Source organism: Toxorhynchites rutilus, chromosome 2 (genome assembly GCF_029784135.1).
Source record: "Toxorhynchites rutilus septentrionalis strain SRP chromosome 2, ASM2978413v1, whole genome shotgun sequence".
Classification (NCBI taxonomy): domain Eukaryota; kingdom Metazoa; phylum Arthropoda; class Insecta; order Diptera; family Culicidae; genus Toxorhynchites; species Toxorhynchites rutilus.
Genome location: NC_073745.1, coordinates 302,620,331 through 302,641,913, shown reverse-complemented (window position 1 = coordinate 302,641,913; position 21,583 = coordinate 302,620,331). Strand labels below are relative to the sequence as shown.

The window sequence follows — 21,583 nt, the reverse complement described above, 5'->3', positions numbered from 1 at the left end:
GAGTTCATGACGAGAAAGGAAACGGAATCTCTGAAAAAGCTGTTCGACAACAAGGACGGTTCGAGTTTACGTGACGCCGGCCTAAAATTTCGCTACTCCCATTCCTACATCTACAGAACCCTCACGTAGGAGGGGCATCGTTTGTCGAAAGGTCCTCATATTACACAGATTACAAGAATTATCGCGGGACGTCGTTCGTGTTGGACGACGAGAATTATTTTCCGCTGTCAAAGTGCCACATTCCCGACAATGACCGGTACTATACCAGCGACAAGGCGTCTACATTCCTCGGGGTGAAGGGCAAATACAAGCATAAGTTTGAGAAGAAAGTTTTGCTGTATATTGCAATCTCTGACAAAGGGATTTCAGAGCCCTAGTTTAACAAACCGATCGGACTTGCCATCAAACAGAAGGTGTACCAGGAGGAGTGCCTGGAGAAGATTCTGGTTCCATTCTTAGAGGAGCACCATTCTGATGGGAAGTACGTCTTCTGACCAGACAACTCATTCTTCGCATTACGCCAAGAAGACGTTGGCGTATCTCGAGGAAAAACAGATACTGTACCTACCCAAGGAATGGGACCCGACTAACTTGTCCCTGTGCCACCCGGTCGAGCATTTTTTCGGCTCCCTCAATGCCATGGTGTACAAGAATAATTGTTGGGGCACGGACACCAAGCAGCTGACCACGAGGATCCGGAATTGCATCCGAAAGATGAATGTCAGTGCCGCCCAGCGTTCTTGTAAGAGCATCTCCACCAAATTGCGCCGTACGGCTGAGCACGATCCCTTTTGCCAACATTCACTGACATTTTTTTTGAAGAACTAGAGGTATAAGAATATGGGTTGGAATGGTGTAAGGGTGTGTCACATCAAATTGCATCACGGGAAAAACGCTGTAGAAATTTTATTTTTAGGAATTATATCTTCAGCTTCCGCTTATAATCAGATAAGAGTGTATAGATCACGTTGGCCATGCTTCACTGTCAATTTTTCGTAAATTTGGAAAAATGTTGTCGAACGAAATAGAGCGTCGTGAATTAATCCTGTACACTCATTTCGAGAATCCGGAGTTGTCACATCGGGACATCGGTAAGATGCTGGGAATCGTCCAATCCACGGTCAGCAGAGTACTAAAACAATACTTCGAGAACCTAACCATCGACCGGAAGGAGAAGAACGGCAAAAATGGATGCTCCGTCAGTGAAAAAGATCACAAGCGCGTAGTTAAGCAGTTTAGACGTGATCCGAAAAGTTCGGTCCGGGATGTCGCCAGTAAGCTGAATTTGTCAAGTTCATTCGTCCAGCGGACCAAGCAGCGGGAGGGCCTGCGTACATACAAGGTTCAGAAGGCTCCTAACCGCGACGAAAGGCAAAACATGGTGGGGAAGACGCGAGCCCGGAAGCTGTACACCGAAATGCTGACGAAGCCGCATTGCCTGGTAATGGACGACGAAACCTACGTCAAAGCGGACTTTCGTCAGCTGCCGGGCCTGTTGTTCTTCTCCGCAGAGGACAAATTCAGCGTTCCGGAGGAGATTCGCAAGCAGAAACTATCCAAGTTTGTCAAAAAGTACATGGTGTGGCAAGCGATCTGCTCTTGCGGAAAGCGGAGCGCCCTCTTCGTGATGACCGGCACGGTAAACGGGCAGATTTACCTTAAGGAGTGCCTACAGAAGCGCTTACTACAACTATTGAAGCAGCACGAGGGCCCGACCATCTTCTGGCCGGATCTCGCTTCGTGCCACTATTCAAAGGACGTGTTGGAGTGGTACGAAGCCAACGGGGTCACCTTCGTGCCAAAGGAAATGAATCCGCCCAACGCGCCGGAGCTTCGCCCAATAGAGAAATATTGGGCGATTATGAAGCAGGCCCTCCGGAAGAACCCAAAAGTTGTCAAATCGGAGGCGGACTTCAAGAGAAAATGGATTTCTGTTCAAAAAAAAAACTACAACCTGACGTTGTACAGAACCTTATGGACGGGGTAAAGAGGAAGGTGCGAGCATACGGGCTTGGGCTCGAAGTATGAATAAAAAGAATGCCAAAAGTTGTTTAATAGTTTTTATTTTACTGTCTAAAATTTTCAAAAGGATCGGTCTACTGGGCGAATTTCTACAGCGTTTTTTCCGTGATGCAATTTGATGTGACACACCCTTTACCATACATAGCGTGAAGTATTATAATTATCAACATAACAATTTTCAACACCTTTAGGGATCTCCTCTAACGTTGAGTTCCATGGTCACCGATTATTACTTGTATGTTTTGCGGCTGTGGGTCTTCTTCAGTTTTTGATTCAGTGGAGTAGTAACGTTGATGGTGACACGTCGTTCGCTCTTGTCATAAATCACAATATCTGAATCGAATTAAAATCGAACATATTAATGTTCATTCTACAGGCCAATTTGGATTTTTTATTGTTTTGATTTATTATTTTTGAATCATTGATGTTTTTCTACATGTTGCCTTAGAATAAAACGTCAATATAAACTCGATCCAGATCCAGATCTAGGTATTTCAAGCTGTACGACGTCTCTCTAATACATACGAGGTATGGCTATTAAATAACGAGACTGCGCGACTGGAGGGCGCCCTAGAAGGGGTGGGGGAAAAACGAATAGTGCGTTCGGTAGCTTGAAGTGTCTGCTATAAACGTACGAAAACACGTTTTTGTCACTATAGTAGCTTGCGAGCAGCAGTGGTTTGAATGGAACGTGGTTTGTAGTGCGCGTCGGAAGTCATTTGTGACGAAAAACACGAGCAACAACGCACCTGCCCATAACGCGCTGTGGGTGAAGCAATTTTTAGCCGATAAGGGCATGTTAGAAAAACTTTTTCTCTGTACAAGTGCCAATCTTCCGATGGACGACTTGTTAAAAATTTTAAAGGCTATTCATAAATATATTTTTGGGAATTAAAAAAATACGTTTTTGAGAAAAAATAATTTTAGTTTTCAGAATAACTTTTTTGTCCGCGAAATATTTCTCTAAAAACATTTTGATATTTTTTTGTAAAATTTTAAACAATTTCCTACATTTCATCAATTGACAAGAATTTTGTAAATATTATAGTTTTTAAATTATAAATTTTTGTAAAAAAATAACAAAAAATGTTTTGCTTTTTCCAAAAAGTAGTCTAATTCTTTTTAGAATATTTCAAGTATGCAGAGTTGCTTAAATGACTCACGTCCTCACACGCACAACGTTTCACTTATATCTAAGATGGTGCTGCCAACGGCCAGTCGAGTTAGAGTGAAATTCGTCATTTACAAGGAAAAGAACAAAAGAAACATGTAATTCCGACAAAAACCTCGTGGTCCCAATGTCGGCCACGAAATCACTGGTCTAGTCCAAAAATAGCATTGGTACAGATGAAAGTAACGGTTTCTGTTTTAAAAAAGGAATAAATTTATCTTCTGCTAATAGCCTTCAAGTTGACGACCTATTTCAACCGAAAGAGTCCGGCAGTGACAACACGTTTAATGGGGTTACAGAAACAACATCGATGACGGTTATTATTGTCACACCCAAACTATAATTTGCCCTGGATTGATTGTTATATATAGCCGCTGGGTTGTTCAGTTCTTACCTCTACATATTTATGAACCAGTCTTCATTTCTCACGAACGACAGTGTTGGAACAATTATGTGAAAATCTATCCCTAAACATAAATTTATTCAAATTCAATATTCAAAAGCTTCAAAAGCTGAGATCATAGAGGATCATATTGAGAGGTAGAACAAATTATAGCGATTCGGAAAAGGCAAAAAACGACAAAATCGAGCTCGTTGGATGATTAAAGATGGTCTCACTTCAAACAAGGTTTATTGACCTAAAAAAATTGCATCGTAGAATTTAATGCCTTTTTAAAACTAAAGGCGAATTGAAGGACGAGATTCCGTAGAAAGATTCGCTTCTGTTCCTGATGTTGACAGCATCGGAATCCCGTTATCACCACTCACAGTTATTTGATGAGATTCGGCCCACATCTAAAAATCGAACGGATCATCTGTTTCCCCTTTTGGACGACGATAGGTTTTCCCTCAACGACGGTCAGCCAAAAATGCTTTTGCATTCCATTGGTTTTCCATATGAGCTGGCAGAAAAATTGTTTTTCCGCGTCGGTTTGCCATCGGAATGTCCAGTGTCACGGATAGCATTCGTGTTTAGGTTCTTTCTCTTCCTCGAATCTCTTCTGCTGAACGGCATTCCGCTGCAGCTACAAGAAATGTGCGCGCCCAAAGGCACTCACTCGCTAATCATCCCAGGTACTTCTCTACTATGAGGAATTTTCCCTCGCGGCGCCGCATCAAAAGGTCAGATATGAAACAGGACATAAACGGAAGCTGCATCGAAAAAGTTGCGCTAGCGATAGAATCTCAGCTGATGGGAGAGCAGAAGTTTCTCTACATGCGTCTAGTGTATCTGCGATGCAGTTGAACACAAAAGTTCACAACGCTGCGATTTGCCATCCCTTCTGGGCTTAATATGTTCGAGTAAATAGACGGTGTGTTTCTCACTGTGGCGCATTCCAGTAGCAATAAGTGTCCTGAGCTGGATTAATATTTTTGTCAGTGGTGTTCTGTCGAAATTTCATGAAAAAAAGTGAAAGAAAATCGAATTCTAGTCTTGAAAGCGACAGTTGAAGCAACTCAAAACCAAAAATTGCAGCCCAATTTTACGTATTTACATTTGGTCGGATCTTTTGCTTCCGGTTTGATTACCACGTTATTCGCATATCGCACATATCGCAAACAAGCGGAAAATGGATGATAGATAGGGGTTTCAGCTTCCAGCTGACGGTGGTCCTGTAACCAATGAGACATGTCGTAACGACACACACAGAACGCAACATGGAATAAAACATTCAGCTTTCATTTATCATTTTGTGTTTATTTGCTACATTGTTGCATTGCAGCTTACCTAAATATTTCATATTTTCTGGATGATTCGAAATTCAAACTGAGCAGGTTTTATGAGTGATGCTCTTATAACTTGTTCCGTTGACTCTGGAACCATGTCTATATTCACATCGTCCCAAACGAATGCACGAAATGATTATTCAATAACATGGTAACATCCTGTCGTATCGGCCAACCCATCCGACTGTTTTCGATTATTGGTTAGATGAATAGGAGGTGGACTTTCGCAAACTAGCACAAAATGTAGTGCGTTGCATTTTCCGTCAATTAAACCAAACCTTCTGATATCGACCGCATCGCACATAGCGCTGAATGCATAGGAATGTGGGACAAAAATCATCCCAGCGGAATTTATCCATTGACGGATTTCATGCCAACTCAACTTATGAGCAACGCGAGTAATCGGTTTTCTACGTTATTAACATTAGAATTAAGGAAACATGTATATATTCTAGTAATAATACAGTAAGGAGTTCGGCTCCTTTAAACTTATGTAACTGAGCCTGTAAAAATAAACGATTTGAATAAAAAAAAAACTTATGAGTAAAATAATGGAAAGAATGCACAATACCATAGATATCCGTTAAAAATAAGTCAGCGTTATGATTTCATGTGTAGGTACTCAAAATATCACGAAATCGTAAGTATTTTTAACATTTTTTTGTCTCGTTCTCATAAACTTCAAATTCAATGTAATTAATGACACCATTTTTTTTGCTTACCGATCCAATATACTTCGTCTACTGTTGACGAAATTACACGAAGCTACAACAGTTCATGTGACACCTACATTAGTGCTCAGAACCACAAAAATTATGGCTACGCGCTTAAAACCGAGATTCAGTCGTATACAACACTTATACCAAGTCATTCTTCATATTTTTTTTGTCCCTTTTATTTATTTTAGGCTCATTGGCATTTTAGCTGTAACAGAGCCGAATTTTAATCGTGTACATGTCACATATTTATCATATCTATAATTAGCACATTACACAGTTGCCATTTTTCGGCGTTAGAGTATTCCCTCCTATACCATTCCATATAGTACACATTTACACAGTAGCAGCCATTTAGGTGTAAGAGTTTTCCTATCTGTTCTTCCATTATCCAGTTAGACCGGACAGCGGAAACAGTTGATTGATCATTGTTGAGTTATTTATAGAACAGCAGCCCGATGTGTCTTGCAGAGCAGTTGTATGGATGATTCGATCATATTTCGACCGTGGATCGATCTCCATCGCTGATGATTGATTGTTGCGTGGACGTAGTTATTCTGTAACAACACAAAGATGGTCAATGAGGGCCCTGAGTTTCGAACTCACGATCGATCGCTTACTAAGCGAACGCGCAACCAATGTGGCTACGGAGGCCCCCTATTCTTCATATGTTATGAATGAATTAATGTAAAATGATGATTTTCTAACCTATTCAGCGTAGGAAGAATATTTGAAACCGGGAAATTTGATGGAAAAATCTGATTTTTTTTTAAATTCAAGTGAATATCAAACCAAAAAACTATGGATGGGTTATACCTATGATATAACCGCAAGGTTGACGTAGGACTGTCGTTGGCTTAGAAATCAATTGTATTTCTTCAATTAGCAATAATTTCACCTCGGATGTTCCTCATTGGGTACGATATCGCCGCTGCGCAGGGCTATCTTTTGTGCGTATTGATTAAATTATTGATTAAACTAGTGTATGAATGAATCTATTTACGAATTCAATTGCAAACAAATCCCAATTTAAGTCAAGTCATGCGTTATGCAAATAGTTATCAACATTTTGCCAAATCATTAAACGGTATGCGTAGAAGTTCAGTGAGCTGGCGACATGAAGGAATCGAATGCAGTCTTGAAGAACCGAGCCTAAGCGTTGTATTTGTACCTGCTTTTGTAGACCGTGATGGCAGAACGAATTACGGAGTGTAAAAATGCTTGGGGGCATAAAAGTATGACTGTGATAAGTACGACTTGAATGTTTCTGCAATGCCTATTTTCCCAACTTCTTGGTTTCAGAATCTGTATTGGGAAAACACATACAAAAGTACCCGCTGCTTGCATCTATTTTGCAATACCGATTTCCCCTGGCTCCATGGTTATGAAGTCTGTGTTAGGGAAACATCCATCCATTCCAGCGATCGTACCTCAATCGTTGCGCAATCATAACTGAGTGGATTTCCGAGCGGCACTCGCTTATATACCGATTGGTGTGGTTTCAATACCCTGTTTTCAAAGCAATTTTAGGGCTATTGAAACAAGTTTTTGGATCAAAATGTAACAAGCATATAACGCGTAGACATTTTATCTTTCGAATGAAGTGTTTATCATACCATTTCGTTCAGTTGTTTAGGAGCTATTAACGCTCAAAATCTCGTTCTCCGGTGTAACGCTTTCGTTTTCGAAACTTTGAACTTACACCTCAGTATAGAAATGAAAGACGTAGTCCTACGTCAAAAAACATCATATTTTTAATCGGTGCGCCATCTGGTTGTAAATTTTGCGTAGATTCGTCAATTGACGAATTTACTATGTATATTACGAGGAATGGCTTGTTATAAGTATTGTAACTTTAATTTTTTTCAACTAAGTAAACGATGAATAGGGTGTTTTGCGCTAAAAATACTGCAAATCCTTCTCGTGTCGACCCCTACATAATCAATGATATCAGCCAATTTGATATGATATCGATTTCATCGCAATTATCCATAGTATCAATAATCGGTATGCATTATCAAACATAAAATTTTCGAATATTATCTATTACTTTGGTCAAATTGCGTGTTGAAACCATCGTAAATATACAAAAATCCAACTTTCTTACCATATACTGACGACATTCAATGGCTGAAATGAATCTAAATTGAAATAAAATGAATAATCACCACCGAATCTTGCTTTTCAGTGCGTAAAATAAATAAACACCCTCACTTTTGTGGTTCTGAGCTCTAATGTAGATGTCGCATGAGCTTATTCAGCTTTGCGTAAATTCGTCAATTCAACCCTGTTATGTTTCACACCTGCAGTAGTTACATCTCCGACCAACAACACGGTTTCGTGCCCAGAAGGTCTACTTCTACAAATCTGGTGCTGTACACATCGTTCATCGCCCGCTCTCTGCAGTCTCGTAACCAGATCGATGCTGTTTATACAGATTTTTCGGCCGCGTTCGACTAAATCAATCACGATATCGTTGTCGCCAAACTCCAGCGTCTAGGTTTCCATAGTTTTCTTTTGAACTGGTTACACTCATATCTGACTGATCGTGTGATGTCAGTGAAAATCGGCGATACCGTTTCATCTTTTCGGTTGACATCGGGCGTACCTCAAGGAAGTCATCTCGGTCCTTATATATTCCTGCTTTACCTCAATGATATTAATCTTTGTCTAAAGTGTCCCAAACTTGCATATGCGGACGATTTTAAATTGTTCTACACTGTGAATAGTGTCGATGATGCGATATTCCTACAGCAACAACTCGATATTTTCTCTGATTGGTGCGAAACCAATAGAATGGGTTTAAATCCAGCAAAGTGTTCAGTCATATCGTTCACGCGGAAAGAATCGCCTGTAACATTTTCGTATAAAATACGCAATATCTCTTTGAAACGTGTTGTAACTATCAAAGATCTTGGTATCGTCTTAGACTCAAAGCTAACGTTCAACGACCATATCTCATACATCACCACCAAGGCATCTAGAATGTTAGGTTTCATTTTTCGCATCACAAAGCAATTCAAAGACCCACATTGAATCAAAGCTCTTTATTGTGCTTTAGTGCGCTCTCATCTTGAATATACGTGCATAGTATGGTCTCCCTACTACCAAAATAGTGTCCAGCGAATTGAGGTGATCCAGCGGAAATTCGTCCGTTTCGCCCTACGCAACTTGCCCTGGAGCGATCCTTCGAACTTACCCAGCTATGAGGATCGTTGTAAATTGATCGGACTCGATTTGTTGAGCTTACGTAGAGATGTAGCGAAGGCAACTTTTATATCCGATCTAATTTCCTCGAAAATCGATTGTGCTGATCTTCTTCAGTCGATCGATTTTAATATACGCCCTCGTAACCTGCGTTCACATACATTTCTCTGCCTTCCTCACTCTCGCACAAACTGTTACTTATCTTATGACTTTCACTTATCTCGCGCCAGTTTAAGAAAGGCATTCTTGACCGCTCTTTCCAGTTAGGCATAGATTTAAATAGATTAAGTATTTTAAGTTATTAATTTATTAGGTATCATTAGGGCACTCATGTTCAGGCCTGTTGATAGTAATGAATAAACAAACTAAACAAACTAAACACCGATATCCATTAACACTCCTATACTCGCGCATTGGTCTGTCAGACCGAGAAATCAATAATTTGTTCATTTCTCAGAAAACATCAACACTACGACTTTGCGATTCTCTCTAGCTTCGTTATTCGTCGTTCGTCATCGTCATCGCCACTTTCGGTCTGACACACCGACGCGCGAGTATAGGAGTAACTTTTTTGAACAATTGCCTTTTTTCATATTCCAGAATATTGCTGAATGAAAAGTAAAAATTAATGTTAGTGGCATAGAATATTTATTGCATATAATGCATAAGATCATTATCTGACTATTATTTGATTTCATTTCCTTTTGTAAGTGGATTGAACGGATCCTTATATTAACTATTCGTCGTTAGATTCATACGTTCAAATGCAAAATATAAATGTTTGACTTTCGTATAGTTATTCGCTAAATATAATGGTCATACATATACACACTTGTGAAAGTATTTCACTTATGGAATAATTGTAAACAGTAAACTATAAACTAATCGGTGGCTTATGCTTATTTTTAACAGTTACATTTCGGGGATATTTTTTATATAATGGACAATATCGACAAGAAAACAAGAAAAAGAAAAGGAAGTTCCTAGAAATTCTTTTATATCATCTTTTCATGCCCCATCTAAAAAAGGCATTAATTCTTGGTTTACCAAGAAAACAGAGACAAAGAATATTAGAAATATGCAAACTTTATATTCCAGAAACTTTATCATCTGGTAATTATTTAGAAGGTCGTTATTCATTCTTCTCTTTGATAAAAGACCCGAAAAATACGCAACAACTGCATGAAATGTAAAAATATGTTTGTTTCGAGCTTGCAGTTATGCTATGTTCTGATTCTTATTCCAATGAAACCACAATCGATTAATACGTTATTATGTTATTTTATAACTCTTTATACTTCTATGAATTATATTCAGTTACTTACTTTTAATTAATAACAGTGAAAAATTCGAATTTCGATGTTTGTGTTTGAGTATCAAAAATAACTCTGTTTTGAGGAGGCTGAATTAGATGACTATTAAAACATAATAAAGATGAAGGAAACATATTTTTTGGAGTTTTTTCATTCAATCATCCTTCAAATAAATGCCAATAAAGTCTGAAAAATACACAATGGCAACATTACAGAGAAGTTCAATATTCGGTCTGTGACACCGTGCGCGAGTATACGTGTTATGATTTTGCACGCGAGTACAGGAGGGTTAATCATTTTCAATTGAACAGTTGAATATCCTGCCAAAAAATTGATTTTGTTTTTTGTTCGTTTCTATCCGTTTGACAGTTATGAGCAGTGCTACAAATTATCAAAATTTATTCACGAATGAATGGATAACCTTTTTCCCAGTGTCGGATGAATTCTCTTCTGTTGACACTCAACACCATATCTATTATAATGAGTATAACACAAGAGTCGAGACGTGTGAACTTTGTCTGGTATGATGAACGAAAACAGTATGAAGGAATTTCGCAAAGCCTGCATTCAGGCACTTTCATTACTGTCAATAATTTCAGGTGAGTATCACTAACGTTTAGTTGATCTTCATCGCTTGCAGTGATTTTTTGACGTAGAACTACGTATTTCATTAAGGGTGCCAAATCAGAAAACAGGTCACGTTTTTATGAAATAAAGTTAACGTTAATAACTATTTTTGCCGCGAACGGATTTTGTCGAATTACATACTAAACGAATCGGAAATTCCGTAAGATTTGTTTAATATGCTATACATTAGAATCCCCTGGTTTTTAAATGGTTAAAATTCATGAAAACTTTAAGCGTTTCCATTTTCCCATACATTTGTTCTGTCCATTTGTGTGCTTTCCCGAACAGAGATGCCAATAACGAGCAACCTATCGACGACCAACGGAGGGGAAATCGTAGGATTTAAAGTCTCCGTGAACAAAGGAAAAGTAGAAGAATGAAGAGGAATACTTGCCAAGAGTATAAACAGTGGATCTCGCTGAGGCAAACCCTTAGAGGCGAATGAACTGCAAAGTTTAAAGCCTCTTAAAAACAAAGAAAGAAAGAAAGGCAAACTTTCATTCGGCATCGGACTGTTGAGCAATCCAGTTCACTTTGCTTTTGCTTCGATCTAAGATTGGACCCCACCAGTGGTAATCCAACTTGGATATCGTCGTTTGGTTTTTCTGTTCGTTTTTCGCGTTATTCGTATCGTGTGTTTTTCTTTCCGCGTCATAAATTGGACGCTTCACGTAGTGTGTGATGAGCAAGAAGAAGAGGAAGGCAGGCTCGAGCCCTGCAAAAAACGAACGCATTGCCGGGGGCAATAAAATTTCGAGGCTAGCGTCATCCAAAGTTGCACGCGATGTTGATGCAGTAAAAAGTGCTCGCACTGAACCGAGCCTTCGTGAGTGTGACACCGCATCGAACAACAGCTAAGTAGGCGATTTCGGCGCGTCGGTCGAAAACGTAAACGATGTTACCCAGGCAGCAACCAAAATCAAGCTACCCCCGCTGGTGGTGAAGGCGGTCGCTTTTGAAATACTCAACAGCGAATTCGCATCGATGGTTGCTACAGCAGAGTACAAGCTGTGTGGCATAATGCAGTTTTTTTCCAAGCAGTTAACATTGTCTGTTTTCCGTCATCATAAGGGCTTCGTTGGTACCTTTGAGGATGCATCAATTCATTAAAATGACGTTATGGCAAAGCAGGCGTTAATATTGTGCGCCAAAAAATAATTTGGGGAATACCAAGTATCTCGAATGTGTTACTGGAATGTTATAAGTTATTTGGGTTCGCGTACCAAACTGCCTTCAACTAGGATTGCATTTGCGCTAATATTGATCATAATGAAGCATTGCTACTGTTTTCGAGGTTGTTGATATTAACAAAAAGAGTTTATTTCGCTTGTTTATTCACCAAGAAAGTAAATGTCGTTCTGGAATTTTGTATGTGATTACGTTTCGCTTGCCAGTAGCAGAACTTTCTTCACTAAGGGTGACAGCTGCGCTTTTCTCGAGCATGAGGAAGTAATGCAACTTTTTTTTCGAGGCCAGTAATATTAACAGAAGCATTTCTTTTGAGAATAGTGCAAAATTATGAGAAGTGTTTATATTCCTAGTAGTTTCAAGCCACCAACGTAGGGCTCTGTATGCACGCTATGGCGAACGCTTCTTTGGAGTTTGGTTTACGTTGTACGAACGATGCTTAGAGGTGCGTTTCCTTTGAGGCGATACTAAATAACATGTAACATATTTTTTTTTAATAAATCGTTTATTTTTACAGGCTCAGTTACATAAGTTTAAAGGAGCCAAATTCCTATCTGTATTGTTACAAGTATATATAAACATTTTTCATTAATTCTATAACATGATATTTGATACTTGCAAGTGTTATCATTGTTGTTGTTTCCATGCGGTGCCAAAGATATATTGATGTAGTTATGAGATGTGGAATAATGGTGCTGGTGCAACATGTATATAATCGACTGTAGCCGAGTTTATGACAATTGCGAAAAAGGCCACCGGAATAGCGTTCGAGGTAAATTTTCAATGCATTGACATGAAATAAATTGCGACATGCGATCAGCTAGTGTATTGTTTTGCGAGGGCAAGAATGAATCATCAATCAATTATCGTCAACCATTTCAAACCATTTCAGAGATTATTCTACTAAGCAGTTGTTTCTAAAATTTCACAGCATTATAGAATAATATCCGAAGGTATGAATAAGCGACTTATATAAAATAACAGCGTAGTTCTACGTCAACAATGCGGTCGTATCTTGGACACAACCTCCTATATTTTTTTTTTTGAAATTGTGTTTGATCTTTATTTCGAAAAAAAGAAAGAACCAGGAATCCGGATAAGGCAACATTAGTTTTCGTTGAGCGTTGAACGTTGTGCGGTGTTGAGCGGCTGAGTGATGTTAAGCGTTCCGTTCATTTTTTATACTGTATTATAGTGATTTTCAACACTTTTTGGCTGGTCCGTCTTTACTTCCAGTTTTGGAAGAATGTCGAGAGTGAGAATTGATCTCGTTACCTTTAGCATGAGAGTTACGGTCCGTTTCCGTTTCCGCTTTCTATGATTTTTTTACTACCGCAATTTCGCTCAATGTTTTCAATGCACCAGAAGCCATCATCTTCTTTTCTAAAATGTCATCGGAATACGATATTCGACTTCGGCTGTTGACGCCCTTTTATCCAATACCCATATCGTAGGGGTTATGTATCATTGCTGATCATTTAGAGCCAGTATCATTAAACCGGAAATCAAAACAGGATTATGTTCGTTTTCCGCTCGTCTGTTATTGTCACCCATTGCCATCTAATTGGCGTTGTATGACATTTCCGTCCAATCGGAAGTAGATTCATAAAACATAACAAGAATTATACTTGAATTTTATGCTTTGATATTCACTAACACGCAATGATCTTCAATTTCGACGTTACGAATATCATGACCAAAATGAAGATGCAAATGAAAAATTAACTTCATGGCAAGCTGATGTTTGCTGTTCATTCCAGTGTTGTTCACTGATATTGTTGTTCCATATTTATCGACTATCGCTTGAGCAGTAGATTATCAATACAAGGTAGGCTGAAATTCGCCGTATTTGAATGTTGTGAGCGTGAATATTTTCGGCACTGGTTATGAGTACATATACAGCCATTCGATGCCAAACCGATATAGTGGTTCTCAGATTTTCGTGAAAATTGGTAGTTTTGTTCTTTATCGCAAAATATTTGACCCGTATTTTTTTTTTTTTTTTCATTAGGGTGACCCTTTCCATTTTAGGGTTGTCCGACAAATCAACTATTTCCTCTTTTTTCTAAAAATGACTTTTTTTCAAAAGATGTTTTGGACTATCGGTTAACTTTTAAAAATCATAACTCAAAAACGAAAAAAACACCTCTCTGGTTTCGGCATATGTTATGTGAAAAATCCTCAGCTTTTCAGAAATAGTAAGAGTTTTTCCAATTAATTTAGTCTCAATCGCATAAGCCTCGCGAAGCCGCAAAAATTATACGAGTTATTCATATCTCTTTTTTCAGAATTCAAAAAAAAAACTGATTTTTGAGAAAATGAATTCCAATTTTTAAAATAAAAAATTAATTTTTTCCAGTGTAATTTTTTTTTTAAATTTATTTGGTATTTTTTTATGAAAATTTTAACAATTTTCTACATTTCATCTTTTGACCAGAATTTTATAAATATTGTAGTTAAGTAATAAACATGACTTTTTTTTAATAAAATATAAAGAAAAAAAATTGCCTCTTTTCAAAAAGTAATGTAATTCTGAATAATCACATGAGTATCTCAAGCGACAAAATCTTTTTTTATTTACCGTGAAAAGTTCTGATCGTTTCGGATACACAGAAATCATTATTTGGGTAACTACAGGTTCAAATAATGTTGGAGTAGCTATTTTTAAACAGCAGAATAACGGTCTTCATAAGTATCTTATGTCATCTGAATAATCTCATGTAAAAAAATCTTTGTTTATCAAAAGTGAAAAGTGTTGATCTTTTCGGATACACATTGCTGGCAATAATTACACGTTTATTGCATCAATGGAAATAGTGTCTAATATTCAATGGATTATAAAAATAAAATTATGTATTTATTATGCTTCATATAATTTACTCGGGGTGATGGAATTTTCATCTTTTTTTTAATTCATAAGCAAAACTGCAGCTTGCTCCAAAAACATATTAGAAACTTTTCTTTTGCATTTCAATAAATACAGAGATAATTCTTCGTCATCCATCTGTTGCTTAAAGCAGACGATTTTCGCTTAAGGAATATTGATGGATCGGAGTCTAAAAGCAATGATCTCAGCAGATCTTTGTTTGAGTTGATTCGGAATGATTTCCTCGCATGATTTAAACGGGTTTTCCTGATGATTTCATGGGTAGCTTTCAAGGCCTCTTCAGAAAGGTCCCCAATGGGTAGATCGTACATTGAAATAATGTTAGCACTGTGGATCGAAAGCTTGTGTACGGTCAAAGGCATATAGGACCAGCAATATTAAGCTAAGTAGAGCTGCCTTGTTTCCAGCAACATTGCTTGATATTTTGTAATATCAATTTGTTTGCCGCTGGATATAATGAAAATCAAAATGGTAGAAAATTTTCATGATTAGATTTACATCTAAAGGGTGTCTCACATTCAATTACATCACTGTAAATTACCCATGAAGTATTTTCTCTTGATAATTTGGGTAGAAGTAGTTTAGCTTGTATTGTTTACACTGTATTTTTAACGCTGTCATTTTTGCGAAAATTGGAAAAAAATGGCGTCATAAAGGAGGACATGATGAAAGAATGGGTTTCCGTACAGAAGAAGTTGCAGCCAGATGTTGTACAAAACCTTATGAATGGAGTTAAACGTGAGGTGCGAGCATACGGTTATGGTATTAAAGTTGAATGAAATAAATATCCCAAAAGCCTACTGATGAGTTTTATTTTTTTTTGTCGGAAAGTTTGAAAAGGAAACTCGAAAGTTACTTGTACATCGATACCGTGGGCTGATGTGTCGTAAGGCAGTCATTTACTGATGAGTGACTCTACTGCAGATCCTCATTCAGAATAAGATTTGCATCCACTTTTGCGAGCATAAACTGGATAGGTCTGCAGAAATGTGTAGATCCTGGACGGTGATTTTGCCAAAAGGTTTCTCCTGTTTCAACATCAATTAGTTTGATGGGCACCATAACAATCAAGGACAAGGATTTATCTTGTTTTTATCGTTGTTTCGTCTTCGATAAAATTCATACAGACTACTCTACCCTATATTTCTAATACTATTTTTGAAAGCAGTTTTGCTAGTCACAAAATCAAAATACACACTTATTTCATTGAAGGCTCGTAGGCAAGAGCCCAGAGGATTGTTGAAGCCATGACCGGTTCGATGTGCAGGTACAGAGATGTACTGTGTGGATCTTAACTGCCGTGATGGGACGTGAAGATGAACATTTTCTAAATTTTGCTACGCAGTAAGTCGAAGATCACCAGTTGCTGAATGACAGCGCGCCTCGCACGTAATGTTTCCATACCGATCAACGTGCAACGTGCTGAGTAATCAGGTAGGTTATAAGGGTCGTTCCATTGCAGATTCCGCAAGGCAAATCGAATGAAGCGCTTCTGTATACATTCGATTCTGATGATCAGCGATGCGTGGTAAGGTGCCCACACAGGTGCAGCATATTCCAGAATGCTTCGGACTAAAGCACAAAACAAAGTTTTTTGGGCGTAGATGTCGGTGAACTGCCAGGTGGAGCGTCGTATGAAGCCAAGAACCGTAGAGGCCTTAGCCGTGATGAGCGCAACGGGTTCGTTGAATCTTAACTTGGAGTCAATAGTAACTCCAAGATCACACATTGTATAAACACGTTCCGGTGGCACAGATCCAATGTTGTAAAGATGTTCTACGGCGGCGATCCTACGGGAGAACGAAATCACCTTGCATTTTCTCACGTTGACTCTCATGCCGTTTTCGTTGCACCACAGTAACATGTCGTCAATGTCCATTTGAAGAACGAGAAGATCGAGCGTTGCCACGATTACTCTATTCATTTTAAGGTCATCAACGAACATTTGCTTGAAAGATGAAATTCGGTGAAACGAATCGTTGACATACAGAACAAATAACATAGGCTCGAGCACACTTGCTTGCGGAACTCCTGAAGTGATTGAGAAGACTGTCAAGCGCGCAGAACTGATTCACGACCGGATTGGATGTATCGCATTGTACAAAGCGTTGTGAACTACCGTTTCGAAGACTTTGCTAATGCAGCAGAGAAGCGATGCTCCACGGTAGTTTCCCACGCGGTTCCGATTACCCGCTTTGTAAATTGGGATTATTGAAGCTTTTTTCCAAACAGTTGGAAAAATTCTTTCCCTCAAAGAACGGTTGTATAGGTAAGACACTGGAAAAGCGAACGAGTGAGCACAGTGTTTCAGCAGAGATGGAGGAATGCCTTCAACTCCAGGCCCTTTAGATGCGTCTAGGTCATGCAAAGCTTACATTACTTCACACGGAGAGAAACTCAACGCTGGGATATTCAAGTTGTGCTCCTGGATGCGATCAAAACTTGCAGCGTGCAGAGGAGGTGCAGTTGAGTTGTACACTGACTGAAAGAAGCTCGCAAAAATATTAGCGACATCGTCTGGGGAACTGGCAGTGATTCCGTTGAACTCCATTGTACCCGGGATTGCTTGAATGATGTGGTTTCTCGTACTTCCAAAATGCCAAAATGCTGAATACTTGTTTACATGGGTTTTGCTTCAGATTCGCTTGAGTTCGTTGTATGTATTCTTCATAGCTGGACCTCAAAACTGCGTTGTAGTTGGTTTCCATTGATTTGAGATTATTTTTAGCGTCGATTGATCTAGTTCTCAAATAACGTTTGCGCGACTTTCGCAGTACGTTCCGTAAGTTGCGCAAATCGGGTGTCCACCATGGTTGCGCTGGAAATGGCTTCACGACACATGGTTGGAGGGGAACTTGCGCATAGAGAATTTCATACAGTTTGTCGTAGAAACGTTCAGCTATTGCATCGACCGAGCCTCCGTCCAGAAGATCAAGACAATCGATAGTGGACAGTATATTGTTCAGCGAGTACAAGTAGCACAACTAATGCGCAAAACCACTTGATTAAGATGACCGCAGTTCTCGAGCGTTTCTACAACACACGAATAGTTGGATTTCACCGCAACGAGTACACCACCGACTCTAGAATATTGGGTAGTAGCTCGATTGCGGTCGCAGTGAAAGATTTGATAATCAGCCGAGAGTTCACAATCCGGAATGTCCGCTCGAAGCCAGGTTTCAGTGAGAACTAGAGCGTCGTAGTCACACGTCGAAAGCATCAATCGGAGCTCCGTAGTCTTCGTACGTAAGCCTCTAACGTTTTGGTAGTAGATGGCGAATACAGGATCAGCTGGAGTTGATAAGCTATGAGGGACAGACATTCCATTATTTCTCTGAAAGCTATTTAAAAACAATGACTTATCTGGAATGAAGGCCCGATGGGCCTCAATATCCTCCGACGGTAAATCCATCACTGAAGTAGCGTGTTCGACAGTTGAGCAGACTGAGGTGATCGAGCATCGGATGGAGTGGTCTGATCCAGACGAGGCAGCTTTGTCGTACTCGGCATCCGAAAACCCTGGAAACGACAAACATCGTCGAACTCCCTGAAGAATATCCCAGGGGGCCATGTGGAAGGGTCCATTGCTATGTTCTTCAGGCTCGGGTCGATTCCAACTTTAAATGACACGAACTGAAGTTTTGTCAGGTCGGTTTCCTTTTTCACCAGCTTTTTCGCAGTAACGGCGTCTGAGCAAACGAGGCAGCCCTGAACCAGCGTAGCTACTTCCTCTTCTGGGACTTGCGGGTCAATCCGTGAGAAAAAAAATCCTGAACTTCGTAGCTGGCTTAGGAACAGTTGCGATAGCCTTGGCAGTGGGAACTGTTGGCTTAGTCTCTATACATAGAGCTGCTGTAGGCTTCCTTGTAGGAGTTTCGTTTACTGCAGCGTGAGGACGTTTCATACTGGGCCAGACTGTTGGCGTGACTGTGCTGGGAAGTTGAGCTTGGATAATTGAAGTCTATTGATTCTATTGACTGTAATAACACGATCGATTCGCCAAGCGATATAGGCACAAAAGGACGTAGAATTTACACACGATTTAGCGCTTTTAAAACGACGCACACAATCACAGTCACAATGAGACTCGCGAAGACGAAAACAGTTTGGTTATGAATGGGAAACGATCTGTGCATTTTCATTTGAAAAAGTTTGTTTGTAAGTACTGTGTCCAGAACTGCCGTCTATGCCCCATTTACAGATCAATTTCGCTTTCGTAGAAATAGTTATGTGCGAAGTTTCAACAATACCGTTAACGGCTGAGTTAAACAGCTCCTGAACCTTTGCTGAAGTCTCCGAAACCGAAACGTTTCCCGGGAGGATTTTATTGTTTGCTTGTTTCAGGGCATACAGACTTGGAAAGCAATCTTTATGTAAATGGCTCACCACCTCTCGAAGCGCCGGATTTCTGGTCCGTCAGATACAAGTGCTTGAGCCAGTACTTGAGCAAGCGTTAAGCACTTGTTGCTGTCTTCATTAAATAGAGTTGAATCCCCAAAAATTTTTGCTGCAAAACCTAGGGCTTCTGGGGCGTTATTAGAAACCGGTTCTGCTGCTCGCTGTCTTTCTGGTTCATTTGAGCAACTCTCAACAGTCCGCGGGATGTGTTTCCTGTGGGTTCATCTTTAATCTCTTCGGAACCAGGCAACAGAACTGGTGACTGCAGCCACCTTTTACGTTTTTTCAGGTATAGTTTTTTGACAATATTTCCGCTTTTTTGAGTTTAGAACAGTATGTGTGACAAAAACTGTAAAACATTTTGTAAACATGCTCCGGACTATCTTCTGGCAGATATGTGATCAGATACGCATAGGTTCTTTTATTCTCAATACTTTCCGTCTGTCACGTACTTTGCGTGTGAATTTATAGTAACCTTAGGTAACACTCAACAGACGAGATAACACAAACGGAATATTGTACATAATAGTCGTCACAGACGAACCATATCACTAGCAGTATAAAACCGGTCACCGACACAGCATCTCATTCAGTTTTTCGTAAAACGAACCAATAAATGAACCAAAACAATAGTCTTTTTCAAGACTCAAAAAGAGTAAAAAGAGTTTCTTATCAGTCCGCTCCGCCTGTTCAGGCGTGGGAACCCTTCGAGGAGGTGTGCGTGGCGCGGACAACACTCATTTTCAAAAATTTGATTATTAAGGAGCGATTGGCGCTGACCTAGAAATAATTGAAAATACATATTTTTATTTCTTTTCAAATTGAACTTTCCCGTTTCTCAAGAGTATTATTTAAACCAAGTCATTTTTCCATTAAAATATTCTCTACTTACCTTGATAATTGCCTTCCATCTCAGTTGATATGATGGCACACAAGGTTTGATTGTTTAACACTCCTATACTCGCGCATTGGTCTGTCAGACCGAGAAATCAATAATTCGTTCATTTCTCAGAAAATATCAACACTACGATTTTGCGATTCTCTCTAGCTTCGTTATTCGCCGTTCGTCATCGTTTAGTGTATCGCATGTGTTGGTGCAAAGGGGACGTATGCCACTATTTTAACACTTTCGGTCTGACACACCGACGCGAGTATAGGAGTAACTTTTTTGGACAAGTGCCTTTTTTCATATTCTAGAATATCGTTGAATGAAATGTATAAATTAATGTTAGTGGCGTGGAATATTCATTGAATATAATGCATAAGGTCATTACCGGACTATTCTTATTTGATTTCAGTCCTTTTTGTAACTGGATTGAACGGATCTATATATTAACTATTCGTCGATATATTCGTCGTTAGATTCATATGTTCAAAAGCAAAATATAAACGTTTGACTTTCGTATAGTTATTCGCTAATGTAATGGTCATACATATACACACTTATGAAAGAATTTCACTTGTGGAAGAATTGTAAACAGTAAACTATAAACTAATCGGTGGCTCATGGTAATTTTTAACAGTTACAGTTTTGGGGATATTTTTTTATAATGGACAATACCGACAGAAAAACAAGAAAAAGAAAAGGAAGTTCCTAGAAATCCTTTTATATCATCTTTTTATGCCCCAAAGGCATTACTTCTTAGTTTACCAAGAATACGGAGACAAAGAATATTAGAAATATGCAAACTTTATATTGCAGAACCTTCTGGTAATTATCTAGAAGGTTGTTATACAAACACGCAACAACTGCATGAAATGTAAAGAATTTGTTTGTTTCGAGCATGCAGTTATGCTATGTTCTGATTCTTACTCCATTGAAACCACAATCGATTAATTCGTTTTGATGTTATTTTATAGCTCTTTATACTTCCATGAATTATACTCAGTTGCTTACTTTTTATTAATAACAGTGAAAAATTTGATTTTTGTTATTTGTGTTGGAGTATCAAAATTTACTCTGTTTTGAGGAGGCTGAATTAGATGACTATGAAAACATAATAAAGACGAAGAAAACATATTTTTTGGAGTTTTTTCATTCAATCAAACCCTTTTCTTCAAATAAATTCCAATAAAGCCTGAAAAATACATAATGGCAACATTACAGAGAAGTTCAATTTTCGGTCTGCGACACCGTGCGCGAGTATACGTGTTATGATTTTGCTCGCGAGTACAGGAGGGTTAAAAACGAATTAAATTCCGTTTGAAATTTCACGGAAAAAACCTTCGCATGCAACCATCTTACCAGTAATTGACAGTTCAGCTGCTTTTATTAGTAATTGTGATACTTTATCTGACTTACCAATACATGTTTACATAGTTTTAG

General features: G+C 38.9%; 1 protein-coding gene across 2 annotated transcripts in view; it reads left to right on the top strand.

The window, feature by feature from the left end:
- LOC129768828 (opsin Rh4) overlaps positions 1–21,583 on the top strand; it is a 276,388-nt gene that overhangs the window by 38,891 nt on the left and 215,914 nt on the right. The gene's annotated exons all lie outside the window — the stretch shown is intronic.